Below are 22,169 nucleotides of genomic sequence, written 5' to 3'. Positions count from 1 at the left end.
TAGCAAAGAGTCAGACACGAATGACTGAACTGAACTGAAGAAGAATATGGGAATAAAGAGTTTTCATTGTGCAAGAAGAAAGCTACTTTTTATCCCTAAACCTCAGTGTCATAATTCCCATTCCTTCTCTATTTGGTGAGGCTTCCTTCAATTTATTCATTCCTTCAGTGTGGCTGGAGGCCTACTATGTGCCAAACACTGCTCCAGGCATGGGATATGGCAATGTATAGGACAGATGGAGTCACTACCCCCAGGAACCACTGGGAGAGTCCAGGTAATGAACAAATGAGTCAACACAGGAGCATATCAGACACTGATAAGAGCAGACAGTTACACTTTGCTCTTTATTTATTTTGATTTTATTGTACTTTTAAAATTGAAGTATAGTTACTGTGTAACATTATATATTATAGATATAAAATGGAGTGATTCACAATTTTTAAAGGTTATCCTCCATTTATAGTTATTATTTGGCTTCTTTGGTGGCTCAGATGGTGAAGAATCTGCCAGTAATTCAGGAGACCTGGGTTTGATCCCTGGGTTGGGGAGATCCCCGGGAGAAAGGAATGGCAACCCACTGTCCATGGAAGAGCCTGGCAGGTACAGTCCATGGGGTTGCAAAGAGTTGGACAAAACTGAGGGACTAACTTATTGACTATGCCAAAGCCTTTGACTGTGTGGATCACAATAAATTGTGGAAAATTCTGAAAGAGATGGGAATACCAGACCACCTGACCTGCCTCTTGAGAAATCTGTATGCAGGTCAGGAAGCAACAGTTAGAACTGGACATGAAACAACAGACTGGTTCCAAATAGGGAAAGGAGTATGTCAAGGCTGTATGTTGTCACCCTGCTTATTTAACTTCTATGCAGAGTACATAATGAGAAATGCTGGGCTGGATGAAGCACAAGCTGGAATCAAGATTGCCGGGAGAAATATCAATAATCTCAGATATGCAGATGACACCACCCTTATGGCAGAAAATGAAGAAGAAATAAAGAACCTCTTGATGAAAGTGAAAGAGGAGAGTGAAAAAGTTGGCTTAAAGCTCAACATTCAGAAAACTAAGATCATGGCATCCAGTCCCATCACTTCGTGGCAAATAGACGGAGAAACAGTGTGAAACTTTATTTTTTGGGCTCCAAAATCACTGCAGATGGTGACTGAAGCCATGAAATTAAAAGACGCTTACTCTTTGGAAGAAGAGTTATGACCAACCTAGACAGCATATTAAAAAGCAGAGACATTACTGGGCAACAAAGGTCCATCTAGTCAAAACTATGGTGTTTTCAGTAGTCATGTATGGATGTGAGAGTTGGACTATAAAGAAAGCTGAGCAGTGAAGGATTGATGCTTTTGAACTGTGGTGTTGGATAAGACTCTTGAGAGTCCCTTGGACTGCAAGGAGATCCAACCAGTCCATCCTAAAGGAGATCAGTCCTGGGTGTTCATTGGAAGGACTGATGTTGAAGCTGAAACTTCAATACTTTGGCCACATGATGCGAAGAGCTGATTCATTTGAAAAGACCCTGATGTTGGGTATGATTGAAGGCAGGAGGAGAAGGGGGCGACAGAGGATGAGATGTTAGATGGCATCACCGACTAAATGGACATGAGTGTGGGTAAACTCTGGAAGTTGGTGATGGACAGGGAGGCCTGGCGTGTTGTGGTTCATGGGGTTGCAAAGAGTCAGACACGACTGAGCGACTGAACTGAACTGAACTGAGGGACTAACACTTTCACTTTTCATAGTTATTATAAAATATTGGCCATATTACCTGCTATACATTGTAGTTTATTTTATACCTAACCCTTTGTACCTCTTAATCCTCTACCCTGCTATTACCCCCACTTCCCTCTCCCCCCCTGTAACCACTAGTTCGTTCTCTATTTCTGTGTCTGTTCTTTATGTTACTGTCACTGGTTTGTTGTATTTTTTAGATTCCACATGTAAGTAATATCATGGAGCATTTGTCTTTCTGTGACTTATTTCACTTAGCATAATGTCCTTCAAGTCCAACCATGTTGCTGCAAATGGCAAAATTTTATTTTTTTTAATGGCTGAGAAGTGTCCCATGGTATATATACGACATCTTCTTTATCCACTCATCTTCTGATGCACACTTAGGCTGCTTCCATATCCTGATAGTTGTAAATAATGCTGTGAACATTGGGGTTCATGTATCTTTTTGAATTAGTGTTTTTGTTTTTCTCAAAATACGAGTGGAGTTGCTAGGTCACATGTACACCTTGCTTTTTAAACGTCTCTATAGAATTTAATGATAAAAATCTATCTGTAAAAGAGAGTACTGAGCTCTAAGGTTGGTGAGAAAGCCTAACTCCCTTAGCTTTCAAACTCACCATGTTTCCAGAAATGACAACGAACTTACTGAAAGGAATTGAAAATAGCATCTTCCTTGATCCTTGGGGTCCCTTTGGTGGGAGGAACAGAGCCTAAAGTGGACCTGTTCAAGCCCTGCTTTTCCCACTCACTTTTCTGGAGTGCTGCTGGTTTAGGAAAACACTTTCAGGGTTCGAGGTTATCTTCTAAATCAAGAATTAGCAGACTTTCTTTCTAAAGTGTCAGATAGTAAGTAGATTAGTCTTTGCAGGTCATACAGTCCCCGCTGCCATTATAATATGAAAGCAGCCAGTGGCCATACACAAATGCATGGACATGGCTGTGTTGTAATGAAATTTTATTTATAGGCCTTAAAATTAAATTTCACATAATTTTCATGTGTCAGAAAAATTGTTAAAAAAGCTTTTCCAATCATGTAAAAATGTAAAAACCATTCTTAGCTGGTGGGTGGAGAGCTGGCTTTGGCCCAGGGGCCATAGACCATTGATCCTGCTCTGTAGCATCCCTCTAAAGGATCCGCTAGCCTCTGAACATCCCTTGTTCTACTCGTCAACTGACTACATCTTAAGACTTAAGACTCCATCTTAAGTCCATTTTCAGAGAGGTGTTGTTTTTAGAAAATATTAGTCTTGTATTGAGTAGAAACATGCCTTCTTGTATCATTCATTCAACAAAAATTAAAAAAAAAAAAAGGAGGGAATTCCCTGGCGGTCCAGTAGTTAGGACTCCAGGCTTTCACTGCCAAGGGCTCATGTTTGATCCCTGATAGGGAAGTATGTTCCCACAAGCTGCACAGCATGGCCAAAAAAAAAAAAAATTGACTCAGTCTGATGGAAGTTTTAGAATATACATGAAGCTAGAGAGAATAGTAGAATGGATTTCCTCACGCCCATTCCCCATCTCCCAGCTGTGCAGTTATTAACATGTGTCCAACCTTGTTGCGTCTTCCAGCCTCACTTGCTCCACTGTCTTCTATGATCCTTCTAAAAAGATCCCAGAAATCACACCGCTTCATCAGCTAATCATTCAGTATACACCTCTGAGAGAAAAGGACTAAAAAATCTTACCAAGGTGCCATGATAAGAATTGAAAAATTAACCCATATTTCTTAATATCATTTATATCTGATAAGTGCCCAAGTTTCTCCTACTTGTTTTCCTTCTGGTTGATTTGTTTAAATCCAGATCAAAATAAAGCCCATGTCTTGCATTTGGTAAATCTCTTAAGTCTCCTTTTCAAAAAGCAGGCTTATTGAAGCATGCTGCTGCTGCTGCTAAGTCGCTTCGGTCGTGTCTGACTCTGTGGGACCCCAAAGACGGCAGCCCACCAGGCTCCCCCATCCCTGGGATTCTCCAGGCAAGAACACTGGAGCCGGTTACCATTTCCTTCTCCAATGCATGCAAGTGAAAAGTGAAAGTGAAGTCGCTCAGTCGTGTCCGACTTTTCATGACCCCATGGACTGCAGCCTACCAGGGTTCTCCGTCCATGGGATTTTCCAGGCAAGAGTACTGGAGAGGGGTGCCATTGCCTTCTCCGTATTGAAGCATGATTGGTACACAGTATACTACACATACTTAAAGTGTACAGTTTGATGAGCTTTGACGTATGTATGTAACCATGAAACCATCACCACAGTCTAGACTGTGAATGCTCCTCTCACCTTCTAAATTCTTTTGTTCCTCTTTCTAATCTCCCCTTGGCTTCTCCCCACCCCAGCCACCACCCTCCATTGAAGTGCAACTGCTAATTTGCTGTCTGTCGTCATAGATTAGTTTATATTATCTAGAGATTTATATAAATGGAACCATAGAGCATGTACACTTTTTTGTGCAGTTTCTCTCACACTCATGATTAGCTTGAGATTAATCCATGTTGTCGGGAGTATCAATAGTTTATTCCTCTGTTTTTGTTGACTAGCATTCTATTGGTTGAGGAGCACCATGATTTACTTACCCACTCACCTACTGATGAACATTTGAATTGTTTCCAGTATTTGTCTATTTCAAGTAAAGTTGTGAAAAGAATGAAAGACGAGCCACAGAGAGGGTGAGAAAATATTTGCAGAGTGTGTATTCAGCAAAGGACTTTACCACAGAAGTGAAAGTGAAAGTATTAGCCACTTAGTCGTGTCCCACTCTTTGCAACCCCATGAACTATAGCCCACCAGGCTTCTCTGACCATGGAATTCTCCAGGCCAGAATACTGGAGTGGAATGCCATTCCTTTCTCCAGGGGATCTTCCTGTCCCAGAGACTGAACGCAGATCTCTTGCATTACAGGCAGATTCTTTACCACCTGAGCCACGAGGGAAGTCCAAGATTGGCACTTTCTGGGCCCACAGAAAAGACCCTCACATTTGAATAATAAGAAAACAACCGAAGTAAAATAAATTTACACAGCCATTTCATCAAAGAAGATATACAAATGACAAACAAGCGCATGAAAAGATATTCAGTATTGTTATTTGGAGAAAATGCAAATTAAAACCAGAAATGAGGCATCTCTGCATATATATTAGAATGGCTAAAGTAAAAAGGTCTGACCTACCAAGTATGGGCAAGGATGGGGAAGAATTAGAACTCTCATATACTATCTGTGGGGATGTCAAATGGTATAGCTACATTTGAAAACATTGGGCTTTTTCTTAAAAAGTTAAATATATGCTGTTGTAGGCAGCATAGTTCCCTCCCCACATTCCACCAGACGACCTCATGCTAATTCCTGGAACCTGTCAGTTACCTTAGGTAGGAAAAGGAACTTTGCAGATATGCTTAAGAATCTTGAGATGGGGAGAATTATCCTGGATTATCTGGGAAGCCCAAAGGTCCTTATAAGAGAGAGGACGGTGGGTCAGAGAGAGAAATGTAAAGATGCTACAGTGTTGGCTTTGAAGAGGAGACAGGAATACAAGTAGCTTCTAGAAGCTGGAAAAAGCAAGAGAGTGGACTCTTTCCTAGGACCTACAAACTCAGATCTGCTGACACTTCAATGTTACTCCAGGAAAATTCATTCCATACTTCTGATCTCCAGAACTGTAAGATAATAACTTTGGATTGTTTTAAGCCACTAAGTGTGTGGTAATTTGTTACAACAGCCATGGCAAACTAATTCATACAAACTAACATATAATCTGGCCATTCCATTTCAGGTTATTTACCCAAGAGAAAAGAAAACATATGTACATTTGCATACACATGCTCTTAAGTTTTTTAAATCTGTGAGAGTTGCCTCTCCCGCTTTGGCTTCTGCCACTTATAACAAACATTTAGGGCCTACTGCTTCCCTGGTCCTACTCTTTAGGAATAAATGGTTAATAACACTTTTATCTTTCTTTATAGGGTACCTGATAGGTGTTTCCAGGCCTTGGAGTTCTCTCACTGGCTTCTGGTTTAAACAAATTCTGTTCTCTCTATCTCTTTTTCTCTCCCACTTTTTAAAAATTATAGTTGATTTACTATATTATATTAATTTCAGGTGCACAGCATAGCAGTTTAGTAATTTTATAGATTATACTCTATTAAAAGTTACTACTAAATAGTGCCTATGTTTGCCTGTGTGTGCTAAGTTGCTTCCGTCATGTCTGACTTTTTGCGACACTATGGACTGTAGCCCACCAGGCTCCTCTGTCCATGGGATTTCCCAGGCAAGAATACTGGAGTGGGTTGCCATGCCCTCCTGCAGGGGATCTTCCTGACCCAGGGATTGAACCCATGCCTCTTTCGTCTCCTGCATTGGCAGGCAGGTTCTTTACCACAAGCGCCATCTGGGAAGCCCACGCTTTAAAATAGATGAGCAGGGTTTCCCTGTTGCTTATCTGTTTTATACACAGTAGTTTGTAACTCGTGATCCCGTACACCTACTCCTCCCGCCACCTCCTCCTCCCCACTGGTAACCACTAGTTTGTTTTCTATATCTGTGGGTCTGTTTCTGTTTTGCTATATACATTTGTTTGTTTTATTTTATAGCTTCCATATGTAAGTGACATCATATGGTATTTGTCTTTCTCTGACTTATTTCACTAAGAGTAATAATCTCTAGGTCCACCCATGTTACTGCAGATAGCATTCTTTTTATGGCTGAGTAATATACCATTGTACCTACATCACATCTTCTTTATCCATTCATCAGTTGATGGGCACTTGGGTTGCTTCCACCCTTGACTCTTGTAATCAGTGCTGCTGTGGACATTGGCGTTTATTATCTTTAGATCCATTTTTCCACACAGTCTTCATCTGATTGTGTGGAAGCCTCTCATGAAGTGCTGTGACTCTGAGACTCGTACTCAGAACCCTGGGGTGGTTTCTTGGGGTGCTCAGGGTAATTCAGGATAGGATGTGTCGTGAACATCTGTTGTTTTCCTTTCTCAGGATCCCTCAGCTTCTTTGGTTAAAGATACCTCAGTTTTCATTTGGGGCACCATCCCCTCTCTCTTTCTAGATCATGTGGCTTTGTTGTGACTTGACTGACCTTACTCTTTGGTAACAGGGAAGCATGTGTCCCGGGCTTGTCCCTCACCTGGACAGAGGGACTGTTCAGGAATGGGCATTTGGCCTAAGCTGGTCCTAAGCTGGGTCACCATGGAAACACTTGAGCTGTCAAATCATTCGTCTACGGGTTTCTGGTAAACATGAAATCAAGGAAAAGGGAATCAGGTTATCTTCAAGGATGTTAACTCATGCCGGGAGGATGAGATGGCAGGGAATCAGTCTCGAGACACCGATGATGTGTTTCACACTTGAGGACATTTTTGAAGACATCTGGGAAGAGCCTGGCAATGTCAGTGGCTTCGTCCATGTATTTGATCAGTGCATAGAGGCACGTTGACCTCAGTGTATCACTTAGGTGGGCTACTGGTGATGGTTGGAATTGGCTTTCAGCTCTTCTTAGATTTCCAAGCTGTTTGATCATGATCCTACTTCTATCTTTTTTCTCCCTTGAAAGGAGGTCTTCCTGCCTAATTCAGACCACCGTCCAAGCCCTGCTCAACTTCTGTTTTTTCGCTGAGAGTCCTCTGACTCTTCCACCTTCTGTGGCTTCCTCAGTCTTCTAGCCAAACTACAGCTAAAGACAAAATTATGGCAAATGCTTATTTCTGACTATTCCTGATCTTTCTAACCACATTTCAGGAACTTTAAGGTCAGAAGTACCTCTTGTTTGTGTAGAGATCCTGGCAGTCCTTTCATAAATATTTACCATGTACTGAAGTTTACAGATAGACAAGGTCCCTGTCTTCACAGAGGTTGTGATACAGTGGCTGGAAAAAAATAATCAATAGGCAAATAAATAAGAATATATCATATAATGATGAAAATCAAACAAGGTAGTGGAATAACGAGTGATGCGAGGAGGGACCACACTATATATTGTGAAGATGGCTGCTTTGAAAAGGTGGCATTTGAATGGACACTTAACCAATAGATTTACTTCTCTCCTTTTTTTTTTTTTTTTGGTTTTAGCTTGGTGGTTTGTGGCAAAAACAGTGGCTAGTAGAATCTCTAACTTCCTTTCTTCCTGTGCTTTTGCCAAATTCCTTCTAAATATCCTGAGATGATCCAACAGAGTTTGGCAGACAGCCTGGAAGGGGGCCCCTCAAGACCACCGCATCTTGGTGTTTATGCCCTGGTGTAGTTCGCACCCCTTGAGTGTTGGCTGGACATACTGATTTTCTTCTGACAAACCAAGTGGCAGAAATGGTAGGCTGTCATTTCCAAGTTTGGTTTATACAATGACTGTAGCTTCCATCTTGGTCTCTCTCTCTCTCATCACTCACTCCAGGTGAAGCCAACTTCCCTCTTAGGGATCAGCTCTACGTTTGAGATCCACACAGCAAGGACTGTGGGCTGTGATCTGCTAAAATCCACCTGAATGACCTTGGACATGGATCCCCCAGAAGCTGACTCTTCAAGTGAAACTGCTGCCCTGGCAGACAGCTTGAGTCAGAAGTGCTCAGCCAGGATACTATTCAGGTTTCTGAGAAACAGAAACCATGAGGTGATAAATATCTGTTGTTTTAAGTCGTTAAGTTTTAGGTAGTTTGTGATGCGGTGATAGATAATAAATAGTCAAACAGGTGTGATCATCTATGGGTCAGTCTGAATTTGCCTCTCTCTACTGATGAGTGGGGCAGATACCATTGTATCCAGGCAAATATTCATTAGACTAAGTAGCCATTCTAAGGAACCCCTACAATGGCCTTTCAATCCTTTTCACACTGCATTTATAATTGTTTACTTAGGGTATTATTTATATTACTAGAATATAAGCTTCACAATAAACTTGAATGTTTTATTTCTTTTCTTATTCCCAGTACTTCATTATCATAGTTAACATGCTGAGAATTGAGAATGCTAACTTTTTTTACTTTTATGACAACCCTATGAGAAAAAGTATTATATCATCATTTTGTAGATGCAAAACCAAGACAGAAAATAGTTAAGTTGTCTAAATTGACAGCTACATGTAATTGGAGGAGGCAGGATTTGAACCCAGGCAGTGGGACAGAGGATGAGATGGCTGGATGGCATCACTGACTCGATGGACGTGAGTCTTAGTGAACTCTGGGAGTTGGTGATGGACAGGAATGCCTGGCGTGCTGCGATTCATGGGGTCGCAAAGAGTCGGACACGACTGAGCGACTGATCTGATCTGATCTGAGTGGGCTTCAGTGCGTGCGTGCTCAGGAGCTTCAGTCGTGTCCGACTCTTTGAGATGCTATGGATTGTAGCCCGCCAGGCTCCAATCTTCATGGGGATTCTCCAGGGATGAATACTGGAGTGAGTTGCCATGCCCTCCTTCAGGGGATCTTCTTGGCCCAGGGATCTAACTCGAGTCTCTTACATCTCCTGCATTGACTGGAGGGTTCTTTATCACTAGCACCACCTGGGAAGCCCCCATGGCTTCGGAATTCTTAACAAGCATTTGTGTTTACGTAAGGAAAGGAAACTGACCTGTGACTTCTGAGTACTGTCCCTGGGAGCTAGATACCTTTATTTATTTTTTTGTTGGTGTCCATAGCATTATTTATTGTCCATGTGCATGCATGCTAAGTCACTTCAGTTGTGTCCAACTCTGTGAACCTATGGACTATAACCTACCAGGCTTCTCTCTCCATAGGATTCTCCAGGGAAGAGTACTGGAGTGGGTTGCCATTTCCTCCTACAGGGGATCTTTCTGACCCAGGGATCAAACCCATGTCTCTTACGTCTCCAGCATTGAAAGGCAGGTTCTTTACTACCAGCTCTGTTGTCAACATCGTACTGTCCAATTTTGTTGGTTCATTAGTACTTATTCTAGAAGCATCCTATGCCCCTTTTCATCTTTCTGTTCATTTTGCTCAGCTCTTCACAGAAGTCTAGGCTTTCCTCTATCTTTCAGAGTTGTTTATATTTTAAAATACTCTCTTCACCAGGCATGTCAATATGTGAATTGCAAGCAAAGCCTCTCAGAGGCAAATTTTTGAACAATTATCACTTTAGGGTATCAGGTAACAGCAAACTTTTCTGTAAACAAGTCAGAAGTTCTCATAGCAAAAATCTTTAAGCTCATCGTTTTATTGAAGACTCTCAAGGGGCGTCTCTGGCTCTGGGTTGCCACACTGAGATATTTCAAACGCAGACTCTCACCACTTTGGTTGCGGAGGCCCAGACTTCAGAACAGATAATGTGGCTTCATGCCAGTTCTGTAGGAATGTGCCTGGAAAAGGATGATCACATTAAAAAAAAAAAAAAAAAAGAAATGGCATCCCCCACCCCCTACTGTGGCTTAATTTGGGTTGTGATGTAAAAGAGAAGCATAGAAGAAAACTTTCAATAAAAAAATTTGACTCACTCTCTATTATGTCATCTGGGCTGGGTTTGGCCTTGATGAATTCAGCACTCTAAAGGGTATGTCAACACAGTAAATTTTATGCCCTCAATAAAACTTGTGAGTGAGCTCAGTGAGAAATTCCAAGGTCTGGGAAGGCAATTAACGTTTGAAATATATATTGAGTTGTTTACAGGAACATTTTATGTGGCCACAGAGCTGTACCCCGGGATATCATGAGGGAAGAATTTCCCCAGGAAATGCAAGGTTGGCTTTTCGAATAACATTGACATGTCAGATTGCTCCCTGAATATAGAGGAATGTAACCACATCATGCCATTCTCCTTGTTTTTCATCCCAACTGGCCATAATCTCCTGGAGGGTGCTTGTTGTTAATGTCTTAGCAACTGAATTTGATGGGACCTTTTGTATCACTGCTGTAGTTCTGTATGTGTGGGGAGTGTTTTCTTAACTGACTTGAGTTCAAGCCATAGCCCTATCTCTTAGTCAGTGTGTGACCTTATATGAGTCATATTACCTCTCAGCTTCACTTTCTGCTGTGAGAATTAAATAAAACAGTATAATATACTCAGTTAATTATAAGATGCCCTGTTAATTATAACATGATTTATGATTTAGGAGATTACTATTCTTTGTGTAGGATCAACAAGCTCTTTCTGAGGATGGCATGCGGAATGAGGGAAGTTCTAAAAATAAAAGTTGTATGGATTAGTTGTGTCAATGCTGTGTGACAAACACCCTCAGAATCTCATTGGTTTACAAGAGTATTTTTAAATTATATATTATTTTATTTTATACATTTATGTATTTTTATATATTCATTTGGCCCATTGGTCTGTGGCTTGGCTGAGACAGCTCTGCTTTAGGATGCAAACTGAGTTTAGGTCTACTCTACATGGATGATGATGATGATAGCCGTGCAAGTGTTGTAGGAAGGCGGACCCCTTCCAGGGCCGGAAACTGGGCTCTTGTCTGACACTCGGAAATGAATTGTCCGAGGAGACACATGTGCTGACAAAGCAGGAGATTTTATTGGGAAAGGGCACCCGGGTGGAGAGCAGTAGGGCAAGGGAACCCAGGAGAACTGCTCTGCCATGTGGCTCGCAGTCTCAGGTTTTATGGTGATGGGATTAGTTTCTAGGTGGTCTTTGGCCAATCACTCTAATTCAGAGTCTTTCCTGGTGGTTCACTCATCGCTCAGCCAAGATAGATGTTAGCAAGAGGGATTCTGGGAAGTGGACGGACAAGCAGTGTCTCCTTTCAACCTTTCCCAAACTCTTCCTGTTGGTGGTGGCTTATTAGTTCTGTATTCCTTATCAGGATCTCCTGTCATAAAACAACTCATGCAAATGGTTACTATGGTGCCTGGCCAGGGTGGGCAGTTTCAATCAGTGTGCTTCCCCTAACACAAGAAGGGTGATCAGAAACACCAGATGCTTCTAAGTCCCAGGTCCTAAACTTGTACATATTTGCTTGCATTCCACTGGCCAAAGCTAGTCATATTACCAATCTACCTTCAATGCAACTGGGAAATATACTTCTTTGACAGTGACCCATTTCAAGAGAGAAGGGAGACTTGGGCAAATATAATATCATCTACCAATGGAGAAGTGGAAACAGTGAAAGATTTTTATTTTCTTGGGCTCCAAAATCACTGCTGATGGTGATTGCAGCCATGAAATTAAAAGACACTTGCTCCTTGGAAGAAAAGCTATGACAAACCTAGACAGCATTTTAAAAAGCAGAGATATCACTTTGCTGACCAATGTCCCATAGTCAAAGCTATGGTGTTTCCAGTAGTCATGTATGGATGTGAGAGTTGGACCATAAAGAAGGCTGAGCACTGAAGAATTGATGCTTTTGAATTGTGGTGCTGGAGAAGAATCTTGAGAGTCCCTTGCACAGCAAGGAGATCAAACCAGTCTGTCTTAAAGGAAATCAACACTGAATATTCACTGGCAGGACTGATGCTGAAGCTGAAGCGCCAATACTTTGGCCAGCTGAAGTAAAGAGCCAAGTCATTGGAAAAGACCCTGATGCTGGGAAATATTGAGGACAGGAGGAGAAAAGGGTGACAGAGGATGAGATGGTTGGATGGCATCACCGACTCAATGGACATGAGTTTGAGCAATCTCCAGGGGATAGCCTGGTGGGCTATCCATGGGGTTGCAATGAGTCAGACAGGACTTAGTGACTGCACAACAGCAACGAAGAAGAAAGAATCTGAGGTCATTAATATAAACAAAAGACACCTAAGAAACATTTTGGTTTCTCTCTTTTATGTTAAAGCCTCAAATAATTTGAATTGACCTTCTATTCTACAATCCAAATAAGGATTGGGTTCCTCCCTTTCCTTGTATTTGATGAAATTATAAATTCTGTTTCCATCAATGACTTATTTTTTCTTTCAGGAAATCATGTGCGTATTATTTAAGTTCTCTGAAAACTCTTTGGCTAACTGTGTGTGAAACGTCGATTTCATCAGTTGTCTTTAAATGTCATGACCAGTCAAGAGAGTGAAAGAGTTAAATGTTCACTCAGTTATTCGAATCAAGTGACACTACACTGTGCATGAGACTGGGCATCAGGACAAAATCCAAGGTTCAGGTTCCAGCTCTGCCACGGAATCTGGACAAGCCTGTGATGTTCTCTCAGGATAAGCTAGGAGAAAAGAAGTGGGGAAGCTCCAGGGCAGATCATTTTATGATGCTGACTGTTCTCAGTAATCTCTCCATGTAGAAGTCATTGTCTAAATAAGCATTCCTTTCCAACTGCAATCTAACCAACATTTTGCCTAAAAGTTGGCAGATGTGACTTGCCCCAGGGTGTGAACATCTTAAGGAGGATCTTCTAAATGTAGTGTTTAAAAAACCTATAACAATTATGCAGGGGTTTTTTAAAGTTCATATAACAATTTTGCTGCTTTTTGCTCATTAAATATTTCTGTATTTCTCATTGTTGATCCAGGAATTTCACTTCTGAGGAAATAATCAGAGATAAGGAAAGAGATTTATGTACCAAAATGTTCACTGGGATGCTTAAAAAAAAATTAAAGTGAAAAATTGGGCAGAACCTAAATGTGTAATACTAAGGGACTGATGGGGTAAATTATTGTAAATCTACTTAATGGACTATAATGCAGATGTTAAAGTAATGTTTTAAACAATTTTAATGACTTGAGAACATTCTCATGATATAATATTAGATGAAATATGTAAAATAAGAAAACCATAATATTGTATAACCATCAATTCTTCAAAAATGCACACAATAAGATTATAAGGAAAGTCAGAAAAATGTGAATAGTGGTTTCTCAAGATTGTGAGATTGTTAGCATTCTTCATTTGCTTCATTATATTTTCCCATGTTTTCTGGTTTGGGCAACACACATTACATCTTAATTTTTTTCCATTTTTATCAAAGTAATACATATACATGGTTAAAAAGCAAAAAAATCTTAAAAGGCCAAGAATGTAATAGATCAAGTCTAGCTTCTCGGAAATTACTGTTAAATCTTTTTCAGCTACTTCTTTGGATATTTCCTTCCATATGTTTATTTAATATGCTTCTCTTTCTATTACTGAAATAATGAGTTTTAGAAATTCCCTATTGGCTTCTGATTATGTTGGTTGAAGGTTTAGCTCTTTTCAGTAAACTTCACCACTTTCTCTTCCCACACTTCATTGTCTCAATTTACTATGTTTCAATTTAATTATATCAAAATACTTGGTTAAATCAATAATAATATTTTTGTCATCATATTGTTCTCGTTCAGTTGCTCAGTCACGTCCAACTCTTTGTGATTCCATGGACTGCAGCATGTCAAGTCTCCCTGTCCTTCACTGTCTCCCTGAGTTTGCCCTAACTCATGTCCACTGAGTCAATGATGCTGTCCAACCATCTCATCCTCTTTCCCCTCTCCTCCAGCCTTCAGTCTTTCCCAGCATCAGGGTCTTTTCCAATGACCACCTTTTACATCATGTGGTCAAAGTATTGGAACTTCAGCTTCAGCACCAGTCCTTTCAATGAATATTTAGGATTGGTTTTCTTTAGGATTGACTCATTTGATCTTCTTACCATCCAAGGGACTCTCAAGAGTCTTCTCCAGCACCATAATTCAAAAGCATCAATTCTTGGGTTCTCAACCTTCTTTATGGTCCAACTCTCACATCTGTACATGACTACTGGAAAAACCATGGCTTTGATTATAGGACATTTGTCAGCAAAGTGATGTCTCTGCTTTTTAATACGCTGTCTAGGTTTGTAATAGGTTTTCTTTCAAGGAACAAGTGTCTTTTAATTTCATGGCTACAGTCACCATCCACAGTGACTTTGGAGCCCGAGAAAATTAAGTCTGTCAGTGTTTCCATTTTCCCCCCATCTATTTGCAGGAAGCAATGGGACCAGATGCCATGATTTTGTTTTTTGAATGTTGAGTTTTAAGCCAGCTTTTTCCCTCTCCTCTTTTACCTTCATCAAGAGGCTCTTTAGTTCCTCTTCACTTTCTGCCATTAAGGAGGTGTCATCTGTGTATCTGAGGTTATTGATATATCTCCCAGAAACCTTGATTCCAGCTTGAGCTTCATCCAGCCCATTTGTCATGACTATGTAAATTTTGTTTATGACATATAAATTTAGTTTCCTCTGTATGTATTTCTCTTTAATTCTGAATTTCCCCACTACTCAGTTAATAGCAGTCAATGATTTTCCAAATATACAGACACAGTTGTCCACATTCTAAAGGTTCTGTCTTTTTTCCATGATGATCAGCATGTTGCTGATCACTCTCATTGGATGACTCACTCCTTAAGTCCATAGCTCAAGGTTTTGTGACTTACTATCCCTGGTCTGCCACGTTGGATTCCTCAGATCCTGTTTCTTCCTCTTCCTTTTTTTACTCTCTCCTTTTGGTGGAGTACATCCATCCAGTAGCTTCCCAAGAAAGAGTGCATTTTGGATCCATCTATGTCTAAAAACGTCTCTTGCAGAATTTTCTCTCAGACATTTGAAAAACTTTCCATCTTCTAGTACTCATTGTTGTTGTTTGGAAGTGATGAGTTTATAGGTCCCGAGTCATCAGGATGCAGGCTCAGTGGGACAGAGAGGAACAGAAGGACCCTGGGGCAAGAGTCTAGCTGGAAGGAAGATGATGACCTCACACAGAAGAACCATAGAAAGTCAGTGAATCGCAGAGGTCAGACTCCAGTGTCAAGGATGAAAGAAACAGGCAGAGACTGCTATGAAGCAGGAAAGGAATGTAGCTCAGAGAAGCCAGCTCAGGGATGCTCCACAGTTCCTGCAGCCTGGGTTCAGAGTTCAAACTGTCACAGAAGCAGAAACTTCTAGGTGGCCGGACAGCTGAGGTGAACTCTGATCTGAAGAGCAGCTCTGGGCTCAGGTTTTTGCTCTTTGCTGGACACGGGCCTGTCTTCTGCTGGTTGCTCCCAGAGGGAATTCAGAAGACTTTGGTGAAACTACTTCTGATGCAGACAGAGATAGGTAGAGCTCCTGGGAGCTAGGCAGAGGCTTGGAACTTGATCTTGATATTACAAAAGTACTCTACATCCCTCACTCTTTCCAGCAACCTTTCCCTGAATTCCATTTGGAGAAAAAAAAAAAAAAAAAATACCACTGGCTTTAAACACAAGGCTTCCAGCAACTTTCAGATCAGAGCCATCAGTGTCTGTAGGGAATAGTCAGCTCTGCAGGGTTGCTGATGGCAAGGGTTATACACACCCAGAAATCACCATTGTGATCTCCATTTAAACAGCACTGCCCTCAGAACCTGTCCGTCTGGCCTAATTCTCACAGTGACATACGGGGGAGACAAACTTATAAATAGGTTTGGGTCTGAGGTCACATGTGGTTTTCATGCTGAAAGTGATTTTGGTGGAAAGGAAACAGCTTAAAACCTCCTGATGTTCTTTATTGTCTTCAAACAGCCTAAACCAGACATGCAGGAAATACAAGCCCCCTTTTTAAAGCACTGACCTTCTTTCAAATTAGCTTCCCCAGAAGTTTAAACAAGGAATCAATGGGAAAAGAAAATGATTTGGGATCACCATTGAATGGTGGGCAGTTTTTCAAAGCGTTTTATTGTCTTGCAAGAGTGGATACGCTTGACTGGAGCTGGCAGCTGTCTGCCAGGGAGGATTTCAAGCTTGAGAACTAAGCACTTCTCTCTTTCTAGGGTTTTATCCACACTAATGTGTTGTTGTTGTTGTTGTTGTTTTCTTTTGCCACAGTCATTGCCACACTTTATAAGATGATGTGATGATATAGTTTTAAAAGCAGACTTGCAAATATGTTATTGGCCTACAGAAGAGACTTTTCATTAACTAGTTCCAGCTTCTTTTTAGGATAAACCCAGATACCAAGATAAATGAAGCAGCATTTCTTTGTTTCCTTAACGTGCTGCTCAGGTTTAATGAGAGACTTTACGAATACATTTTAATTTTATTGAGTCCTTGTTATGTGCTAAATTATTGAGAAGATTATCAAGGATTCCGAAGATGGTCTTAGATGCTAGAAACTTACGAGAGAGAGAATATAGCTAAAAGAAGAGTCTAGAAAATATTGCCATTAGTACTACTGCCACTGTCATTAATACTACTACTTTACTACTATGAGTACCAGTACCAGCATGACTGAGTTATTACTGCTGCTATTACTATTTTACTACTCTTACTACTGTTGCTGCTGCTATTGCTGTTACTACTATTGATACTATTATCACTACTACTTTACTATTATCACCACCACCACCATGATTACTATATTACTATTATTATTACTATTTTACCACTCTTACTACTGCTGCTGTTACTATTGCTACTACCACTACTATTCATACCACTATTACTACTGCTAGTATTACTACTTTACTACTACGAGTACTAGAAGCACCACCACCCTCATGACTACTATTATTGCTGCTATTACTATTGTATTACTTACTCCTGCAGCTATTATTGCTATTACTACCACTACTACTGATACTATCACTACTGTTATTCCTCCTCCTTCTCCTACTGTTGCAGGAAGGCAGACCCCTTCCAGGGCCCGAAACTGGGCTCTTGTCTAACACTTGGAAATGAATTGTCCGAGGAGACACATGTGTTGACAAAGCAAGAGATTTTATTGGGAAAGGGCACCCGGGTGGAGAGCAGTAGGGTAAGGGAACCCAGGAGAACTACTCTGCCGCGTGGCTCGCAGTCTCGGGTTTTATGGTGATAGGATTAGTTTCTGGGTGGTCTTTGGCCAATCATTCTAATTCAGAGTCTTTCCTGGTGGCGCATGCATTGCTCAGCCAAGATGGATGCTAGTGAGAGGGATTCTGGGAAGTGGACGGACACGCGGTGTTTCCTTTCAACCTTTCCCAAACTCTTCCGGTTGATGGTGGCTTATTAGTTCTGTATTCCTTATCAGGATCTCCTGTCATAAAACAACTCATGCAAATGGTTACTATGGTGCCTGGCCAGGGTGGGTGGTTTCAATCAGTGTGCTTCCCCTAACACTACTACTACTACAGCTACTGCTGCTACTACTACTACGACTACTAGCAACCGCCTTTTTATCTTCAGGACCTTCTATGTGCATACCACTGGATATATCCGATGAAACTTAATACTCACAAAAACCTACCAAGGTAAGGAATGTTGATTCCACCTTACATAGGAAGATCCTGAGGCTCAAAGAGATTAAGGTGAATTGTTCAAGATCACCCAGAGTGAGTGGCAAAACTGGGGTTTGAAGCCAGATCTCTTTGACTCTATTATTAGAGTCAAAGAGATCTGGCTTTATTAACCACGATGCTCTGCTGAAAACACACACACAATCAGTAACAGAAGAGTCTTCTGCTTGTTATTTGTATTCTCATGAAAGAAGACAGGAACAGTGTGAAATCCCACAAGGAGGTTCTTGGTTTAAGGTCCTGGCACAGGGAAACCTTGTTGGTTCAGAGCTCCCTAGCTGAGTCTCTCTCTTTCTTTCTCTCACACACACTCACACTCAGAAACGTGCATAGAGCATCTTTGATTGAGAACACAATTTCACTTAGTCGACCTATTTTATTTTAAAAAGAAAATGAGCTAATGCCTCAGATTTTGGAGAAGACTGACAAGTCTCCGTTTATCTTTCCACTCACTGTTCTCATGCTAAACCTCAAACTCAAGTGGACAATTTTTCTTCTTAATAGGCTTGGGGGAAGGAAACCTGGGGGCTCCCATCTGCTGTTCCCTTCCTCCTTCCCCATCCTGCTCTCAACATTTACACACACTACATTTACTGCCAAGCAGAGTCCATAAAGGGAGGTCTGTTAATTCCATTTGATAAACATGCTGATTGAGCACCTAGTAACAATGGCTAATACCTACTGTGCTCTTACTGTGACCCCTTTACACACCTAACCTATCCTTACCATAGTCTTAGAAGATCAGGACTCTGACAAAGGGAAGACAGTGAAAGCTCAGATGAACTTCTCCAAGGTCACTCAGCTCTAAGCAGTAGAATGATGACTTCACCATAGTGTGTGTGTGTGTGAGATTGTGTGCCCGCATCCATTCAGTCATGTGTGACTCTTTGTGACCCCATGGACGGTAGCCTGCCAGGTTCCTCTGTCCATGGAATTTTCCAGGCAAGATACTGGAGCAGATGGCCATTTCCTTCTTCAGGGGATCTTCCAGACCCAGGGATCAAACTCATGTCCCTTTTGTCTACTATATTGGCAGGTGGGTTCTTTATCAGCTGAGTCATCAGGGAACCCTTCACCATATTATGCAAAATAATTATATTTTGGTGGGAATAGTTTTGTGAATGTATGGGAAAGGATATACAGATAAATGAGGTTCAACTCCTCACTTTAAAGTTTCTTAAAACCTGATTATGATAGAAGATGGGGACCTAGGTAAATAAAAGCTTGATCAGAGGACAAGAGTGGGTGAGAAGTGGGGGAGGAATATGAAACTAGGCCACTGAGTCTGGGCTGAATATGAAAGTAACCAACTTCTAGGCCCCAACACATGGGTCTAAGACCCAACAGTGGGTCATAGTGTTGAGAGACCTCTGGGTTGAATCTGACCTGGGAGGTAGAGGCGGCAGGCTAGAGGGTTAACCGACTGATTGCATGGAAGCTGCTGCAGACAGAGTCTCAGGAGTCCATCTCCACACCGCACCCTAGGAGCTGTTTCTCTTCTGTGTGAAAGAAGTGTTTCCCATGCTCCACTAGTAAAGGAGAAGTTGCAGGCGACACTCTTTGTCCCAGTGCCAAGGCCTTGGGGTCTCAGCCCTGGGAAGAGGCAGTCCTTGGGAAGAAGGCATTCACAGGGGCCCAATGTGACACCTGTTCTGTGCTTGCCTTTTTCTAAAAACAAAACAAAACACTTAAAAGATGGTTTGGCAGATTTACTGTACAATGTAAGGCTGACACATAACATTCTTTTTTAAAGTAAATTATTATTATTATTTTACTCATGTATAGTTGATTTGCTGGGGCTTCCCAGGTATATATATATGTATATGTATATATATATATATGTATATGTATATATATGTATATGTATATATATGTATATGTCCTATACAGTAGGTCCTTGTTGGTTAACTATTTCTATATGATAATGTGTATGTGTTAATCCCAAACTCCTAACTTATCCCTACTCCTTTCCCCTTTCCCCTTTGGTAACTGTAAGTTTGTTTTCTATGTCTGTGGGCCTATTTCTGTTTTGTATAAAAGTTCATTTTTAAGACTTGACAATCTTGTTGCTGTTTTTCAGTCACTAAGTCATGTCCAACTCTTTGCGACTCCACGGACTGCAGCCTGATAGGCTTTTCTGTCCTTCATTATCTCCCAGAGTTTGCTCAAATTCATGTCCATTGAGTCAATGATGTTGTACTGTTCACTTAAAAATTTGCTAAGAAGGTAGATCTTATGTTCTATGGTTGTACTACCAAAGAAAAAAATGTTTAATTGAATAGATATCTAGAAATAAGAGATAGGAGGAAACTTTTGGAGGTGATAGATGTCTGTGCTCTTTTGAGGTTTGAGAAAGAGTTAATCCAGTCAAAAGGGAGAGTTGCATCTGGCCAAAGGAACAGAAAGGATAACTCTTGTCTCCCATTATTTCCCCTATTTAGGGAATGGCACCTTCCCCTTCCTCTCGTTTTTTCGCCTATCTCCAGTCCCCCACAACCACCTGCCCTGCCTTGTCTCTGCTTCAGGGCTCTTTGTGGGCATGGAATGCTGATTGCATCCATCAGAGTAGAAGATCCTATTTACTCAGGGGTGGGGACACTGTCTTTGAAACTCACACCTAAACTAAGTCAAATCAAGCTCTTTCTTGCAGCCTGATCACAAAAGGGCTGAGAGTTTAGGTCACTGAGTGTGAGGACATCTTACAGCCATGGAGAAGGGCTGAAAATCTGTGTGCTAGCTTCAGGCTTAGCTGGGAGGTGGGGGCTCCCAGCATATGCATCATCAGACTCAGCCTCATGGGAGCCCTGTGTGCAGGTCACCTGGCTGAGCCATTGATAACATGGGGCTGATGCTTTGACATTTATCTGCAAAGCTTCCATCTCTGGCTCCTCCGGGAACATTCTGGGGGTGGTGAAGCTCGTTGCTCGGCTGGCAGGGATTACTGTCCAGAGCACGTTAAAGTCTCACCTTGATTTTTAGTCGTCCGCCTGTTCTCAGCCTTATACCTTCACTTACTGTTTCTTCCTCTGAATGGTCATTATCTGCCACCTGTGAGTCTAAATTCAATGTAAACTTCAAGGTTTAGCTCCTCTACTACCTCCTATTTTTCTGACTAAAAACAAGTTAACAAGTACTACCCTCTTTAATGGCACCTCTTTTGTAACTTCCTACATTCTTTCCAGCTCCTTGACGGGTCTGTGGGTTTTTTGAGAATAGATTGTATGCATCTGATTGATCTATTTGTGTCCAGTGCCAGGTAGTAATTAATTAAGTAAGTAAATAAAGATTTCAGAGTGCCTCCTGTGTATCAGAGGCTGTGTTAGATTCTGGGACTACATTGCCATAATCCCTGTCATAAGAAATGTGTAGTCTAGTGGGAAAGACAGAATCAGACCAAGTGAAACTAACACTGGAAGTACTCAAGCCTTTGAAGCCGTTAATTAAGGGAGAGGGATAATGTTGGTGTAATGGAACAGGACCCTTCCTAGAACAGACCCCCCTCACGTCCTCTGCCTGCTTTTTGTCTGTACAAAAGCTTCAGTCAAAGCATAAATTTAATGAGGAAATGAGAAGATGTGAAAAGAAAGGAAAACAGTCAAGCAAGACAAAATAATAATAGTTTAACTATTAAACAAAGTCAAGGGCACTTTAGTTCCCTCTCAAGGGCTATAGATAATATTTTAAGCCATATCCCTGAACTGTTTTGCAGATACTGAAACCCACACCAGATGGAAAAAGTTAATTGCATGCTTCCCACAAGCACATAGACCTCAAACCAGTTACAGCCAGAAGGTTGATGATGCTGACTCCTGGTTACCTCACCACCAACCAATCAGAAGAACATCCATGAGCTGACCATGCCCTGCTCCTTGAACACTGTAAGACTCCTCACTCCTCCCTCCAGGGTAGATGCACAGTCTTAAGGGTATTATATTAGCCCACAGTGGCACCCTTTGCCTGGCAAAGCAATAAAGTTACTTATTTCTATTTCACCCAAACTCTCTTTTTGAGGTTTAATCTGGCTCTGGTTTACAGGGGCTGAATTTCAGCAACATTGGGAGGGTTGGTGAATGCTGAGGATGACGTGATGTTAGGGCTGAGGTCTTCGGGCAGAGTAGCCCTGCCCAGGTGGCCACAGAAGGTAGAGGAGAGAGTGTGCAAAGGTTCAGAGCAGCGGGATGTTAGTACAACATGTTGAAGGAAATGAAAATAGATAAAGACCAGTGTGGCCAGAATAGAGTGTGTTAGAGCCAGAGAGAGAAAGGGGAGGCTGGAGTAGACAGGGACTGG

This window comes from Bos javanicus, chromosome 25 (assembly GCF_032452875.1).
Source record: "Bos javanicus breed banteng chromosome 25, ARS-OSU_banteng_1.0, whole genome shotgun sequence".
Lineage (NCBI taxonomy): Eukaryota > Metazoa > Chordata > Mammalia > Artiodactyla > Bovidae > Bos > Bos javanicus.
This window is presented reverse-complemented; position numbering follows the sequence as displayed.